At 37.7% G+C, this 12,105-nt stretch overlaps 1 pseudogene; it reads right to left on the bottom strand.

The window, feature by feature from the left end:
- Positions 9,603–10,797, bottom strand: Gm5221 (predicted gene 5221; annotated as a pseudogene).

The raw sequence follows: 12,105 nt of genomic DNA, 5'->3' as shown, positions 1-12,105 counted from the left end.
GTATCCAAATATAAATTTTATTCTTTCTTAAAAACAAATAACCGAAATAATAGCATCTGAACTGCCAACTCTGTGAAATTAAAGTTTTATAAATTCTAAAAGGCTGAACTGTGTGTGTTATTTTTTTTCCTGAAAGCACACTATGTACTGTATGGATAATAACCAATGCATTTTTCAAAACCTAAAAGCAATTTCAGATATTTGATAATCAGGTCATAACATCATCAACTGAGGCTGAGAATGTGAGAAACTTGATGTGAACAGATGGGAGAGAAGAAATGGAGAAGCTGTTTTTGAGCAATGTGAAATGTATTATTAAATAATAATTGCTAATTAAAATATTTCTGCTTAAAGTGTGGTCTGTGGTTGTAGAGTATTGTTATCCTATAGTTTAGAAGTTGATTATCTCAAGACTGGAGAGATGGCTCATCTGTTTAGCGCACTGGCTATTCCTCTAAAGGAAACTGCTTCAATTTCTAACACCACGTGGCATTCACCACTGTAACTCCACCTCCAAGGAATCCAATGCTCACACAGACGAGCGTACAGGGGAAACACCGATTCACACAATGTACACATAAATCAATCATTGTTAAGAAGAAGCAGTAGGTAATCTCAGACCAAAATTTGGCAAGTATGCATTTTCATTTGAGAATTTTATTCTAGATGATTCTTACGCACACCAAAAATTAAGAATCATTGGACTGCAATGTCTCTTATTTACATTTAGAATCACAATGCCAATATCAAACCTTATGCATTCTCTTTTGTGCTAAAGCTTTGGGTCATGCCACTTGAAATTGAATTCAAATAAAATGGTGATTAAGTGTACATATTTAAATTAATGTCTTTCTATTCATGGATAAATAATTTCCAGTTAGTGTCAGAATATCGTTGTTAATCTGTGTCTTCAAAACAAGAAGAAATTGGTGTAATCTTTAATTATCCTCTATTATAAAATCTGTACTTCCTGAAGGAATAAAGTATTAACTAACTCAGTCAACTCCAAGTTAATTCAATTTCCTTGGGTAAACTTAAAGATTTAAGGTCAACCTAGACCTTATAGGTTTTCCTTGCTCCTAGATCTTCCTAGACTTCTACTACACAGCAGCCAGGGCAAAGAGGTGCAAAGGTTGTATCCTATCAAATTTCTTCTAGAAGAGCTTATAATGCCCCACTCAGATGTGAGGAAGTGACTCCTCATGAGAATCCTAGGAGGACACTATTTCCTAAGTCGTCTTGAGCACCAGGAAGCTACTTCCCTTCCAACTCTCCCCCGTATCTTCAAGCCCCAGAGAATTCTTATCTCTTTAAGGCAAAGAAAAACCTGATTTTCAAGTAACCTTCTACATTTTTTTAAAGCTTAAAAGCCAGAAATCTGGTGTTTCTATTCTCCAGCTTCCAGCTGCCACTTTGCCCTGGGGTAAGGCTGACCTGAAGCCTAGAAGGTCCTAAGTGGAGGAAAGGTAACAGAGTGAGAGAGAATGAAACAAAGGTTATCGTGGGCCAATATGGCAAGTTCCTTGCTGGTGACTTGGAATTCTCATTACATCATATGAAGGTCCAGAGGAATTGGTCTCTCTAACATTTAAATCATGAGAAAATAGGCCACATTAGCTTCTTCAGCTGACGTAATGTGAGGTGCCAAATTCCATGCCACTAAAAACTGACAGGAAGCTAAGAAGAAAAGGAACAACATGGTGTGGCTACACTCATGGCTTAATGAGGTCTTCATATCTTAAATAAGGGAAATGCATACATAAGTATTTGGAGGGGAAGAGTCAATTTTCCTTGAGGGCATGGTTGCTGCTGGTTCACTAACCATGCTCCAATGGAAATCCATTCATCCAAGAATGTACGGATAGTCCAGACTGGACTTGATGGGTTTACAAAACAAAACAAAAAAGACACAAGGATGGATGAGTAGGGAATTATGGGTGGATCTAGAGGCTGTTGGGGAAGAGTGATGATTATGAACCAGATACCTTGTATATAATTCTGAAAGAACTAAGTAATATTTTCTATTAAAATACTATTTATAAACATGTATTAAACCATGTAGAAACATGAGTGCTATGGGAAAGAAAAGGTTAATGTTAAGGAATCAAACTTCATTCCAGTAATTAAGGTGGGCATAACATTACCATTTCATTCTCTAGAGTGAAACATAATAAAAATAGCCAGATTTCTGAGCCATCTCTGGAAGGGAAGAAAGACATGAAAGATGAGTGTCCTAAGATATCAAACAGTCATTCGCTGACATTTTATGGTTGTTACTTTTTTTAGAGCTTATTCTTACTTTTTAATTTCATATTAAATACAATTTTCTTTAAAAAAAAAAAAAAGCTCAGTCAATGATTGGGTTTTTCATGTAGAAGTACATAATTTTCTTTAGGAAATGTCAAACAACAGGACAAATTTGTTACATGTATTGAAAAGCTTCCTTTCATATGTGTTCAAGCCTATGTAGACATGGGTGTATATTCCTGGAGTAGGTACCGTGTGCTAGTTACTCTACTATGTACAGGGGCAAAGGTGATAGGAAATGTTGCTATCACCTTCTACCAGAGCTTCACAACATGTAAGATTAGGCAATCCCCATTTTATTTTCATTTTAAACAGTTAGAATTAATGCAATCATTTACTATAATATCCCCATCCCTACTTTTTCTGTACAATGAGTCACCTAAAGCATATTATTTTTCCTATAAGTATCAGTACGTATACATACACACAGACCACACACATACACAGAGAGAGACAAGCACACACACAAACACACACACAGAGACACACATACAGAGAAACACACACACACACACACACACACACACACACACACATTTCATACAGACACACTTTACATTTCATTTATCTGATTAGCACACCAAGAAGTGAGTCTTCCCAAATATCACAGGCACTAGCAAGAGAAAACTAATCTCTATTCAAGACAAAAACAAAGCATTATGTATCTACAGATACATCAGTATCCCAAACTATCAGCATTTGCACTAGCTGACTGAGTTTCATTCTCTACAAAGGAATGTGATGATGGGTAACATCTGCTCAGGCAACAGGATGCATTGTAGGACAAGAATCCCAAATTTAGGAAACCACAGTCCATTAAATGGGCTTCAAGCAAGCCTGCACACATACTCTTCATGAGCAAGACTCTACTGTCGTGTGTGTGTGTGTGTGTGTGTGTGTGTGTGTGTGTGTGTGTGTGTGTAAGCAAACCCATACACTGTACTGTACTAAAGGGAGACACTATCTTCCAATGTTATTCTCTACCCAAACCTCACTGTTGTCTGAAAAAGCTAAGCTATTCTTGTCAGTGCAACTGCTCAGGGGGCATGCAGAAATGCAGGTAATCCACACAAAACTGGCTTAAGGCAATGCTATAATGAACTAAGTCCTACCTTTTTCATCACCACACATTCACTTCCTGGTCCATAGCCCAATCAGCTAAAGAAGGTTACCACTTATTGACGTTTTATCTTATGCTAAAACTTTAAAACACTCCATGTGTTAATTTACCTAGTTCTAGCAGCTATTTTGAGACAGTTGGAGACATTGTTTGCATTTTAGATCACTTTATATATAAGAACATTGAAATAAAAAACAATTTAGAAAATCATCCAAGATAGTAGAATGAATATGTGATGGAATCCAAATATGAATTTTTTGAGCACATAATTGAGTGAATTAGTTCTTGGATTATTATAACCAGAAAGACATATCTGGGATTGTAAATATATAAGGCTGAATTTGAGAGTTTGAGTAGGGGCTAGAGAATTGATTCAGTCATTCGTAGCATTTTTTTTTATTCTTGCAGATGACCCAGGTTTGATTCCTAGCATCCATGTGACACCTTATAACTGTCTGTAAATCCAGTCCAAGCAGATCTGATACTCTTCTTCTGACCCTTATGGCTAACAGAAATATGCATGGTACATATGCACACATACATATGCAGATAAAGCAGTCACATGCATAAAAATATAAATAAATCTAAAAATAAAATGTTAAAGAGTTTGACTGCAGTGCACACCATCTACAGACCTCTAAAAGCAGACTGAGATCTGAGGTCAACTTACACATAGTATCTAATGATGTCGTGTGTGTGTGTGTGTGTGTGTGTGTGTGTGTGTGTGTGTGTTTGCATACTTGATGTCATATATGTTGCTGCATGTGTATGTACTTGTATGTTGAGGTCTGAGGTTGATGTCAGTTGTCTTCTTCAATTGCTCTCTTGACCTTTATTTAAAGACAGGATCTTTGAGTCAACCTCAGAGTTCATCAATTTGGCAGTCTAACTTTCTATATGGTTGGGATCCCCTGTATCAGTTTCCTTTACTATCAGACCACTATATCCACTGAGCATTTACATTGGTCCTGGGGATCCAAATTCATGTCCTCATCACCCCTGACCTATGTATTGATTTCTGAAATAACAAGAAGTCTTCTCAGAGACATCTATGTTACTTCATACCAAACTGAAGCTTTCCAGTGTAAGCATAATTGGCCTAACTTGGATAAACTTCATGGCAAAAACTAGTTCTCTGTGAAAAAGAATTATTTCATACTTGTTTTTAGCAGTATGTTCATTGGCAGGACATTAAAAAAAGTGGATCTGCTCTGTTTTATTAGTTGTGGAATAAATGTACAATGGAAAAACTAGCTCACGACTAAAACAGAAAGAAGTCATTCCTGGGCTATGTTGCTGTCCCTGGACAGAGATAGGACCATAGCTGCACAAAATTCATGCTGCCTTATGTCTTAAATTTTTGTTTCACTAAGTGAAGTCTGGTTTCTTGTATGTATAATCTCCATATTCATCAAATGATCCATTTTGCCAGTTTTCCAAAAATAAGCTGGCATACACTTAGGTAAGAATGAGACAAAAATGAATGTTGCTGCATATTAAAGTAAAAATATATAAAGAGGTGAGATGGGAAGGAAAAATTCAGAAACTAAAAACAAATGCATGTACTTATAATTGTACTGCCTAATTCTACAAAGAGCACTGAGGCATGGAACAGCACTCTTCAGTTTGTATATTTTATTTTAATGTTTATGTTGTGTGATTAACCAATATATTATACATATGTTTTGAGGGCTTGTTAGACGAGTTTGTAAAGGGCAAGGTATAAGACAGTGCCCAGGCTGAGGTAAATACTTGCGTACAATGACTTTTTAGTCAATAAATATTCCAGTGTAAGTCTTTACATGTGTAGCAACTTCCTAAGTTACTCTTGGCTTTTCAAATATTACTTTGAAGGAGTGAATTCTCTTAGCTGAGAGATTTAAGCTGCTATTACAATGTTACTATATTTGCTACCAATTATCTTTCTTTTCTATCTTTTATCCCCTCCCTCCCATATTCCATCTTCTTCTTCCTCCCCTCCTTCCTTACTCCTTCCTCTCTCCTTCCTCTCCTTCTTCCTTCCTTCTTTCCTTCCTTCTCTTTCCAAAAACACTAATGTAGAACATCTTGAGAGATTAAATTTTCTTTTGACGAAAGTGTGATTCAGCTCATATTTCCTCTGGACTTGTGTAGATAGCCTTGGGACACACTTTTGCTCTGACATTGGGAAGAGTCACATTACAGAATCTGAATGTTAATGCTGAATTTTTCTGCCAATTTAATTTCCTTTGAATAATTTCAGAAGTGCCTTTCAGTGATTTTTTTCCAGAATCTGCATCTTCAGATTAGATTCAAAATTTGAAAGTTAGAATTCAATCTTGGATCTCTTTTGAAATTTATATGCCATTACAGTACTAGAGTCACATTGTTACATCACCTCTACCTTCATAAGAACCAAAAGGACTTTAAACATGATTAAGGGATATGAGAGAAGCAGCAGACTATTAGTACACATGTGTTTGATTCATAAATGTGAGCCAAATTTATTTTACAGATAGATAGATGAATGATAGATATGCTCTTTTGGCTGGGTAATGAAGGCTGTATGAATCTCATTGTTATAAAACTGTAGTTGTCTGGAAGCAATAAACAAGAGTGATTTTTACATATTGTTAGAATGTCATATGATAAAGTGTAACAAAACACTGAGGCCTGGGTTAGTTCATAAGCTGTTAGCACTGTATGCTCTAATACTAAATGTACTTGATTTTCAAATGAAGAAGCTGAAGACTAAAGAAACAGAACTGACTATCTCTTAAAATAGGATCCTCAGTATCCTTTAATCTATAGACTGTTGCTCCTATAGACTTAGATATTTTAGAGTGGCTTTTGAAAAAGTCTAAGTTCTTAACATTTTTGGAAGGGAGAGGACATATGTAGATAATCATTAGTATTCTTTCCCATTGATATTTCTTTAAAATTATATTACTTCTTCCCATTCTCTTCTTCGTATAACCCCACCCATTTTGACCAATTTCTCTCTGAAATTGGTGGTCTTTATCTTTCATTATTATTGCTACATATATATGTATATTCACACACAATTTGCTAAATCTGTTTAGTGTTGATTATATATATTATATATTGCTAATTATATAGCATATTATAATGTGTATCATATTACATATCTTATATATTATATGTTGTTACATATGATATAGCTATTATGCACAATACACATATTTCACATGTATGTATTATATATATGCTATATATAAGTGATATATATTTTAACACACATACATGTTGCATAGAAATAGATATAAATGTAGAGGTAGATAGAAATATAACATATATTTGTTTTAGGGGGCTGACTACTTGGTATTGGATGACCAACTGAGAGGTGTCTTCGCTGGAAAAGACTATTTCTTCTTTTCTCAGCACTTATTAACCACCTGAAGCCTTCGTCAAAGGTTGAGACATCCTGAGATTTACCCTTCCCACATTGGTATGTCTATTGGTGTTGTATATGAATGATCAGATCTTCTTGTTTAGGCAGCCATGATGTTGCAGTGTCATAGGTGTAACTTTTTTGTCTGATCTAGAAAACACAATTTCATATCAGAACTTCTGGTCTTCTAGCTCTTACAATGTTTCTACCTCCTCTCCTGTAATATTCCCTGAATCTGAATCATGACTACAGGACTTATTTGTAGATCAGTTGGGCTAGGCACCTTGTGGTCAGTGGTTCTCTACATTTTGACCAGTTGTGACTTTCTGTAATGGTCTATCTGCTGCAAAAAGATGATTATTGATGAGAAGCAAGAACTACACCTATCTATGAATACAAGGATATGTATTTAGAATGCAGATAGAAATTATATTCATTTCAGAAATTAACGGCATTAGGTTTTCCTGTAAGATCTCATGTTCTCACTGGTAATGGTAATAGCATGACAGGGTTTACAGTACTGGGCTGTTTTTTTCTCCTGCTAAATGTGCTTCAAGTTTAATTAGACATAAAAATATGCATGTCACTATTACGCCTTAAGAATATCTAGCTATGATGGTTATTGTAGTCCACAGGCATCACAGGTCCTTGTTCTATTGATAGCTCCTGTAGCATTTTCAAGTACTATGAAAACTAGTCTTTGTTGCAAGATATTTAAATAATATCTTGAAGCCCAATATTGTGTTGTTTACTAGAAAAACCTGCTTTGAGTTGTGGTGTCGCTTAGCACATACTTTATTTTTTTTAATTAGGTATTTTCCTCATTTACATTTCCAGTGCTATCCCAAAAGTCCCCCATAACCTCCCCCCCCCACTCCCCTATCCACCCACTCCCACTTTTTGACCCTGGCGTTCCCCTGTACTGGGACATATAAAGTTTGCAAGTCCAATGGGCCTCTCTTTCCAGTGATGGCCGACTAGGCCATTTTTTGATACATATGCAGCTAGAGTCAAGAGCTCTGGGGTACTGGTTAGTTCATAATGTTGTTACACCTATAGGGTTGCAGATCCCTTTAACTCCTTGGTGCTTTCTCTAACTCCTCCATTGGGGACCCTGTGATCCATCCAATAGCTGACTGTGAGCATCCACTTCTGTGTTTGCTACTTTAAATCTAAGAGCGTTCTGTTTACTGCAAACAGGATTAAATAAAATCAACCATAGGTTAAGAGGTAGTAAAAGAAGCAACCAATTTACAGGGAGTGAAGATAAGAAAAACCATAGCGAGTAACATGAAGTCAGGAGGATGGGTAGCCACACAGGAAGTAAAAGGGAAGGGCATTCAGTTTGAAGGGTTTTTGAGATAGTATGACAGGGATTCCTGGTGGAATGTTGGCTGAGAAAAATGGCCAACTGGGTGTTTCCTCTGCCTCTTTGAGCCAGCAAGTGTTCACCCTACAATCTGGTTCCAAAGTCTTCACTAATAAAATCTAATGATTGAAATTTTGTTTAAAAAAAAAGATTTGGCACTCTAGTTCATGGCACAATGACATGGACAAAGAAATCACACTAAAGGCAGACAAACAGAGAACCCATTGCAGAGAAGTTTAGACAAGGACCTACTGTGTTCCGAAGGATAAAATTTAAGAAGGGCAGCCCAAAGTTGTTAGAAAAAACAACCTTAGTTTATCCAATTACTATGCAGGACTTACCAAGAGAGGATAATCACACCCAAGGCTATGAATAAATTAAATTGAATCCTGTGGACATAATAGGTTTGAAGAGATTCAAGTAAGCGACCATTTCATATGGTTCACATTCACCCAAGGTGAAGCAGATTTTGAATACATGGGCAACTCAGAGCAGAATTATCCCCCTAAACTGAAAATATTTGACAACAGCAATATTGGAAGTTAATCCTCGGTTACCATGGTGAACGTGGTGAAAAGAGGAAGCTACAGTCATAGAGTAGCAAAATAGGACTAGAGGTATTAATATTTTCCAAGATCAGTTGCTAGGTGAAGATCAATATGCTAAGTTATAAAGGCAACTTGAGTTGGGATAATCACACCTTGGTGCTATGTCATTTAGCAGCTGTAAATGCTGGGGACATGGTCGAAGAATCAGAAAAGAGGTCTGAGTCATTTTCTAAAATTATGCAAGGCCAAACATAAGCCTTCATTTTTTTTTTCAGAGATTGACTTCAGCTCTAGATACAATCAAGAACAGCTTCAGTAGATAAAAACATCAGGAGGGATGAGAAAACAAGTATTTTGACAAAGTGCCATAAATCCAAGTTGTCCATAAGCAGGATAAAACAGCTGTGGAGAGACATTGAATAGTAGAAAAAAAAATCAGTCTGTATAGTTTAAATATGTGTTGACCTTAGAATGGAAACCAGGACATGTGTCATGTTGAAGAAGAGGTTTTGTTTTTGTTTTCAGAGAAGAAGAAAAGCTATGCATACTATGAAAACTGATTATATTTGAACAGAGAGATCTCCTGAATAACAAGAGGTGACAACTTGGTCATTTAGTTGAAACTAATTTATAAAAACTAACAAATGCCTTTGACTTGATCAGGGGTAAAAAATACTACTACTGCTACTACTACTACTACTACTACTACTACTACTACTACTACTACTTATAATAATAATAATAATAATAATAATAATAATAATAATAATTTCCAAATGATGATTCAGCAAAGGTGCACTTATCTTACTGGCATGAAATGAAAAATGAGCTTTTTGTTGTTGTTGTTGTTTTTTGTTTTTCTTTTTTGTGGGTACATTTTGTACATTTTACTGGTTTGGGGCACATGAGACCCTAGCCTGAGGGATGGAGGGTGGCTGGAGTTCTCTGGTGGTCACTTGTCATAGAATCGTGGGTTCTGGTTGTGTTGTATGACAGGGAGTCGGGGGCCAGGATGGCTGGTGGTGGCAAACCCTGATTTCCCTGCTGCTTGTATCTCTATGGGGAGCTGGGGGTAAGCCAGGAGTCCAGGGGCTAGATGCAGAACTTGCGAGTGCATGGGCCACAAAGAAGATGACTCAGTGAAGCTGGTCTCCTGGTTGGCATGCTCCATCTGTTTTTGCAAAGAGAGGGCACTGCCGGTTGGAAGAACCCTGTCTGAGTGGGCTGAAAGTGGCCATGCACTGCATAGGGTTGTGGCTGTGGCTGAGACAGGTACTGCACTGCAGGAAATGCTGAAGGGCTCTGAGCTGCTGGCTAGGACTATAGGCTGGTTGTATTGGCCCATAATGAGGTGGGGGCTCAGCAGTCCCAAAAGCACCCCCTGGACTGCCTTGGAATTGTCCATGTTCTGGGGTTCCTGCAGAAGCAGCTGCTGATCCCACGTAGTGCCGGGTCGTAAGCACTTGTGGTCCAAACATCTGCTTGGCTCTGTCAGCTGCCATGAGAGTACCTGGGCGATTGTGTCCTCCAGGATACCCCTGCATGCTGAGGAAGTGAGTTCCTGTATGAATCTTCAGGCTCTGCTGGTATGCAGCTGACTTCAGAGCGGTTAAGTCACTCTGTTCTTTTCACCTCCGTTTTTCTTCTTCATGCAAAACTTTCTTGAGCTGCAAGAAAAGCTGGTGTTTCTCCTCCTGTAGAGCTGAAAGCTTCTCCTGCAGCTTCAGAATTTGTTCCTGGGAATCTTCTAGTGACATTCTTTCTCCCATTTCCTTTTCTTTCTTCTCTTCTGCTCTTCTTTCATCTTCTGTTCCAACATCTTGTCCATCTCTTCCTCCTCCTGCCGTTTTTGCTCCGGTTCCATCATGATGTGCCTGTGCAGTGCCCTGGCCATGGCGGTGGAAAGCTTGGGGCGCTTCAGGAGTGTGTGTATGATGCTGTTGGTAGCGCTTGGGCAGTGGGCACCAGACTCTGTCACTGACTGCCAGACCTCAGGCTGGGCCGGCCTTGTCAGAGAAAGTGCTTTTTCCATGGCCTCCAGCGTGCCTTGACTCTATGTCATATCCGGTGGTCAGGATAAATCCTGAAAATGAGTTTTCTTAAACCGTGTGTCTTAATTCCGTGTTATACTGTTAGACTGTAGATTAATTACCACATGACCCACAGCATCTTGGACATCAGCTTTTGAGTTCTCTTAAATGAGAAAAGATGCTTTTTTGTTGTTTTGTATTAGAAACACAGTTAAAAGATTTGAAATCTTTTAAGTAAATTCGAAGGGTTTCTACTGTTCTAACTTTTTTTTTTTTATCTCTAAGAGTTAGAGTGATTTGGAACTAAGATAACATATTTGAACAGGGCGGAGGAATCCTGCCTTTAATCCCAGCAGAGGCAGGTGAATCTCTATAAATTAGTTCTTTTCTAAATTCTAGAGGTACAACTAGCATAGTGGTGGTGGTACATGCCTTTGATCCCACCACCCAGGGACAAAAACTTTGATACAGCTCCTAATTAGTATGTTTGCACACTAGAGAAATCACATACCATTTATAGGTTATTATAAAAACTCTCTACGGGACTTGTAGAAAGGTACCTAATTTTCAATGGGTACAGGAACAAAAAGAGCTTTTGTGACTTCCAGTAATCTCATCTCCATGCATTGCAACCCTGATCTAATTGAACCAGATGATACCCTAACTGTGGGTATCATATGTTTTGGTGAATTGACAACTGGAGATTCTTCTTAAAACAAAAAGGAGTCTACCAACATTTACCTGTTGACTTCTATTAGAAATAATTTCCAGAAATGAAGAATAAATATTCTGGATATTTTACAAGGCATAGAGAATCTTATACTTAGTCACTGACTACCACTGTAGGCCATAATGGTACCACTTATAAGGATAAATTGGATACATGCAATGGCAGTATCCTTTGCAGGCTTAGTCATAGAAGGAAAAATAGTATAATGAAACTAGTACATGTCTGAATTCGTTTTTGATAAGGTTGTGGTAGCAAAAAGTCTGTGCCTCCCCTGGCTGAGGAAATAGCTCAGTGGATTATAATTCCCATCCATAAACCTCCCCCACAAAAGAGGCACGTATTGAACTTTGGCTAATGCACAGTTTACCGACCGTTCACAAACCACTGATGGAAACAAAACTAATGGAAAACAGCAGCCTATAGACCAGGGGCATGGCATGGCCAATACAGAAGGAAAGTACCACAAAATCCACAGAGCACTATTGACTATAAGACAACTAGGGGGGAAAGAAAAGGAAAATCTCTATCTTCTCTATATCCATTCATACTACATATACAATGGTGTAGCTATGAAATTATCAAAATGGAAAGCCACTAACTGACAGATCTG

This window comes from Mus musculus, chromosome 16 (genome assembly GCF_000001635.26).
Source record: "Mus musculus strain C57BL/6J chromosome 16, GRCm38.p6 C57BL/6J".
Lineage (NCBI taxonomy): Eukaryota > Metazoa > Chordata > Mammalia > Rodentia > Muridae > Mus > Mus musculus.
The sequence above is the reverse complement of the archived record's forward strand: the minus strand, read 5'-3'. Positions and strand labels throughout refer to the sequence as shown.